We start from the raw sequence: 6,279 nt of genomic DNA, 5'->3' as shown, positions 1-6,279 counted from the left end.
TAAAAGTTATCCCTTATTTCTGTGAACTTCTAAGAACAAAGATCCTTCTACCAGGGTGTGTTATCAAAATAAAGATGTTTGACATTGGTATAATAAAGTTCATATTCTGATGTTGATCATTCCAATGTCGTTTTAAAGCATCTTTCCCCTCTATTACAGATCTAGTACACATAAAAATTGTATTACTCCAGTTTTGTTGTGCGATGATTTGATGTACATCGTGAAATAATTATTAAAACATCCATCACCTCATTGTTTCCATTTGTGTGTGTTGTGAAGGTCATTTTTTTTTTTATACAGCATTCTTTAATTGGAGTTTGCCAGTATCTCCTCACAATTAGATTCAGGTTATTTATTCATTACTAATTGTAATACAATTTATATTCAGTTGTATTTCATCCCTGTACCAATGTTGCACCATTTTTAACTGCAGTAGCTTAATAGGTTTGTCAATTTTGTTTATCTTTTCAAAGACCAACTCTTTAGTCTTTCATTCTTTCTGATTTGGTCTTTTACTAATTTGGGATTTGGTTCTTTCTAAGTATTTGGGATGCATGCCTAGGTTGTTTGATATACTCTCCTATACATTTCCTCTTAGAACTGCTTTTCCAGTATCCTGCAGGTTTTGATATATTTGCACTTTCATTGGTTTTAAGGAATTGAAAATTTTTTTTCTGGTACTGGGGATTGAACTAAGGGCACTCAACCCACTTAGCCGTATCCCCAGCCCGACTTTGTATTTTATTTAGAGACAGGATCTCACTGAGTTGCTTAGCACCTCACTTACTGAGGCTGGCTTTGAACTTTGAGATCCTCCTGCCTCACCCTCTGTAGCTACTGGGATTACAGGCTTGCACCACTGCACCTGGCCAGTTTTAAGGAATTTATTTAAATTTCCTTCTGATTTATTTAATGACCCACCATTGGTTGAAAAGTGTACTGGGCAGTTTCCATGTATTTTTATAATTTTTAGTTTTACTGTTATGAGTAGATAAGACAGAATATGATTTCATATAATAGGCCACAGTGTCTATCTTAGAGAAAGTTCCATGAGCTATTGAGTGTACCCTGTACCTGTTGGACAGAAAATACAAGTGTCTCTTAGGTCCATTTGCTGTGTAGCAGTTTCACTTACATGTTCCATTGTTTTTTGTCAGGATCATCCATTGGTGAGAGAAATACCATTATTGTATTTGAGCCTATCACACCTTTAAAGTCAGTTTTACAAGTTGGGTGTTGTGACAAAAGGTGACGTTAGCATCTGAATCAAAACATGTAATCGTTGTAACCTTGTCTTTGATGGGTGGAAGTAGAGCTGCTCCTGTTCTCTTTAGGTGTCCATTTCCTTGGAATACCATTTCCACTTCTTTCACTTGTTTTCTGTAGAACATTGTTGGGTCTATTAAAACAGCTATTATGTATTTTTTAATTGGAGAATTAGTCTCTCTACATTCAAGATTATTGAAAGTTAAGGTCTTAGTCTTACCATTTTAAATGTTCTTTCATTTCTGGGTTGCTTGCTAATATTTTCTCTCTCCTGTATACCTCCTCTTCTACTGGGATTTATACTTTCGCTGCCATCAAGATGGTATTTACCTTTCATTTCTGGATCCAGGATTCCCTTCTTTTGCAAGTTTGGTCTGGTTGTTCTTGGAAAATCTTTATTTCTAATGTTTCTGAAGGTTTTTAGCTGGATATGGAAATTGTGGATGACTCTCATTTTCTTTAAAAATTTGGTTGATTTCATACCATCCTGGCCAGCAGGGTTTCTGTTGTTAAATGCCGTGTCAGGGAGCTGTCCGTGTTACTTTACTTCCTCCTCCAGTGGTTCCTGGCTAGTGTGGGTACACTGGGAAGTGATGAGATCCTGCTTCAAAGCAAGGCTACTGTAGGGACTTCTTACATAAGTGGGCCACAAGCCTGTGAGGATTATGAAACTTTCCAGTAGCTAGGAATGCCAACATCTGCAAGTTTGGTGAGGCTCTTCACTCCTGTCCCTGCCTAGGGGAGATTCCACCTCACCCAGCTGTGGAGTCAGGGTGGAAAACAACACAGCATTTCACTCTCTTCCTGCATTGTCCCAGGTCTCACAAGACTCACAGGTCTCTTCATCAGTATTGTGGGCAATTTCCAGCATTCCCCTACACTCAACCACTTCAATAAGGAGAAGAAAAATATCTATACTTTGTAACCGTCATACAGTGTTCATACCTCCCAGTCTTCAGTAACGTGACACATGAAAGGTACTGGACAATGAGCTTCCAGTCTCCAGCAGGCATCTCAGGATGGGATCTGCCCCACCTAAAGATGGGCGATACAGCTTACAGGATTATCCAAGTTGGCTACTCTGGCTCAGAATGTGTTGCCAAATGGGGAGCTGCAGCTCGGGTGTGGTCGGCTGGAGGTCCTGGAAGCAGGGCACAGTCAGTCTTGGGGGTCCTGGAGACAGGGCTTGGTCGTCAGTCCAGCCAAGGGTCCTACAGGTCCTGGCTGTTGTCTCAAAATGGTAGCAGCCACATGTAACCAAACCTGCAGGTACTGTGACAGTGAACTTCCAGGCAACAGCAGGGAGCTGGCACTCCACTGGACATCTGCTGTCTGACAACTTGGGCAGTGGGTGATGGGTAGGGGAAAGACAGGTGATGGGCAGGCAAATGGCAGATGGTGAGCTTCTGCACTCAAAAAGCTGCCTCACCAAGCAAGAGATCCTCTGCTTGAAAAATGAGTCACAGAGCAACAAGGACCACAGCTTCCCTCAAGTCTGCCATCTTGGATTTCCCCACACTCATTAACTTCACACATGGCTTTGGCAGCTTTGTGGGTTAGGAAGTGGGTGCTGGAAACCTCCATCAATCTTGAGAATACTCAGTGCATTCATTTTAAATTAAATTACATGCTTCAGCATATCTCTTGAAATGCTTTTTATTTTCCACGTGTTAGGTTCCTTTTTCTTGACATTTTGACTTCATTTTCCCTATCGCCTTATAAATTACATACTCTTAACTACTGTACAGCAGTGGTTCTCACGACCTGTGCACACCTAAGGGTCACTAAGATCCTTTCAGGTATCCACAACATCAATCATGATATTGTTTGCTCTTCTCACTTTTTGATACTTGATAGTACAAAAACAATGTTAATGTAAATTTTCTAGGGCCAAATTGTAAATCTTGTCATTTCTAATATTGTACATGACAAAATGTGACATTCAAAGAACTGCTGCATACCAATCTTCTTTGCTTAGCTTATGTGATTGATTTGGAGTTCAATTAGTTTTTTCTTATCAAGCACTGTTTTTACCTGAATGAACATCTGTTGGAGAAACTATTTAGATCTGCACATTCAGAAGACATGAAATGAACCCAGCTCAAGAGAACAATTATATTTGTGGCCAATGATGAAACTCAGGCTTTCAAGCAAAAACTAGAAGTGAAAAATTTTGACCAGTTCACAACTTAAACTTAAGATTTTGGATAATGGTGGAGATGGTAATGAATATAACTGCTATGGTCTGAATATTTGGGAGGTAGGTGGATCATGAGGGTAGAACTTTCATGAATAAAATTAAAGGAGCTGCATTTATTATCAATTATTACTTGTTCAGTAGTATGAAGATTTACTTTATATGCAAAATGTTTTCTATATTTAGGTATTGCCATATGTAAACATTTTTATGGATATTTATAAACAAAAATTGCATGTCAAAACATCACTAAAATACTTATATCATAAACCCATTCTCAAGTGCTTATTAAAGGGTCTATATCACATGTAAAAGTCCACTATGGAGTCAGTTGATTACAATTTTCTGCTTACAATGAAAACACAGAAGTTGAGAAATAACATGACCGTTTTCAAAAAAAAAAAAAAGGAATTATCAGCTAATAGAAACTGTTTAAAGTTATATCACAGAAGTAAGTGAAGTCAGAGTCATTTTGTGCATAAATTATTTTAATAGAGGAAAGAAAAAAATGAGTTGAATGCCACCTTTTGAGTACTAAACCATTTAGTAACTTCATTAAAAAATTGCCTATATATATTGTGGTATTAAACAATAGGGGCTTCTTTCTACCAAAAGTAAAAGATGACCACTTCTAATGTGACTCTCCTTTCAAGATATCAAGTCATAAAAGTTTGATTTCAGGGAAAATAACAACACTTTTAACTTTTCCTTTTTATCAAGTATTTTTGTTGGTTTTGCTCGGTCTAAACCCAGTGCCTTGTCCCCGAGTCATATCCCCAGGCTATATTAACATTTCTAATTATATTTAACACCTACATCCTACATGGATTCATATGATTTTAAGAGCATTTTAGCTCTATTAGATATGAAAAAATGAAAAATTCCCAAGATAATGTGGCCTGAGAAAAGGAGTGGAAAAAAAAAGGGGCCATATGCTGAGGGCTTTCTCTGCCAAGACTCCTCCTGCAGACAGGGAAGCAGTGTTCTATCACCCCTAATGTGACAGTTACTAGGCATTAAACCCCTTCAAAGACAGATCTGCAAACTCTCAACCCAGAAGGTTGCAATCCTAAACCCTCACACTGACACATTCCCTGATCCCAAACTTCTGAGTGCCCAAGAAAACTGATATGCTCACAGACCACCCCTCAAAATAACCTACGTAAACTCAGTCCCTTTCTTGGTTCAGGGGCTCATTTTCTACCAGGAAAGTGGGTCCCATGATGCCATTTTATCCCTGCATCCCTGTTCCTGTGTGAGACTTCGTTCATGAACAAACAGTCAAGATGACTTGTGAGGTCTGCATCCTGCCAGTCTTTTTGGTGCTTACAAACTCAAATCCTACAAAGCAAAACACTCAGGAAATTCTTTGGAAAAAAAATCAAAACAAAACAAAACAAAACAAAAAAAAACACGTGTATGTAAAATCAAATGGCAGCAAAGAATGGAAGGTGTCTACTCTTAACTATGTTCAGTCTGACTTGTTTTGTCATGATGACGACTACAAAGGAGAGAGATGTTGGTTATTTAACATGCACTCACAAAACTGACTTGTTCCAGAACTACTTCAACTACTTGCTAAGGCAAGAATATGAAACATCTATGATTATGAATATGAAAAATGGCCACTGAATTTGAGATAGAAATTTGTATTATGGATTATCAAATATGAATTAAGTCAAAAAATTCTTAATTATAACTATTAAAAAGGGAAACAAAAGTACTAAAATTAACAAAATGATTCAAACATCCTAATTTCACTAAGTCCTAAATTTTTAAATGCTATGAAATATGTAAAGGATGAATTGAGAACGACAAAAAAAATTAGTATACCTAAGAATAACACAATTGTTACATTTAAATGAGTCTAAAACTGGGTAAGAGGATAATAAAACAAGGTTAATAGTAAAAACCAGAATTTCCATCTGTAGTTTACATATAAGGCAATTAATCTAAGACATGCTGAATTTCATTTGATCTGATAGGTAATTCTTAGTATCAAAATTTTTTCTAAATAGTCATCCTGTGACATGGGGTACTGACAGTAAGTTGCAGAATCCAGAGCCAAGATCATATTTTACATTTTTTGGTAGCTTTTGACTGACTTACAGACTGAATAAAATATTCACGATTAATTAGCTTTACTCCTTTGACAGCTGTCTTTTAATAATGTTTTGACAAGCATTTTTATATTTTTAATATTTACTCTAATGTTATGCTACAAGTATTCATAGGGATCCAGAAAATGAAGAAGTTGTAAACCACCTTTAAGTACTGACCACTTTCAAAGGAAATTTAGGTTTTCTTATTTAATATTCTTAAAATTCCAGGTACTCTTCTATTAAATGAATGCCTATGTATTTAGTCCCCCAAATTTGTATAATTTATATATATAATGTCTATAATATATATAATATATACACATACACACATTTAACAGTATCATAAATCCAAAGCTGTTTTGTTAGAACTCAGTATATAGAAGAATATTAACTTCAGTGCATTTTAAACTAGAGATGTAATAGTTAAATAGGTGAAGATTTTTATTTCATTATAGTCTGAGTTGCATTAAACTTATTTTTTAAGCAAGAGAAAATCAATATGCTTCCCAGAAATTATTTCAAAATCTTACTTTAGATGAAATCAGACTTTGACAAAAACCAAACAAAATGTTTAAATTGGTATATTTTGGGTCAAAAAGTGTATCTTCTGAAATTTACTTGTTGCTTTAATTAAATTAGTTTGCTAATACATATTAGAATTAAACTTTATAAGACCTATCTCTTTCTACTTGAAAAAAATCAGTGGCTGAGTTT

The sequence above is a fragment of the Sciurus vulgaris genome, assembly GCF_902686455.1.
Source record: "Sciurus vulgaris genome assembly, chromosome: 9".
In the NCBI taxonomy this organism is placed as follows: domain Eukaryota; kingdom Metazoa; phylum Chordata; class Mammalia; order Rodentia; family Sciuridae; genus Sciurus; species Sciurus vulgaris.
Note: the sequence above shows the minus strand (reverse complement) of the source record.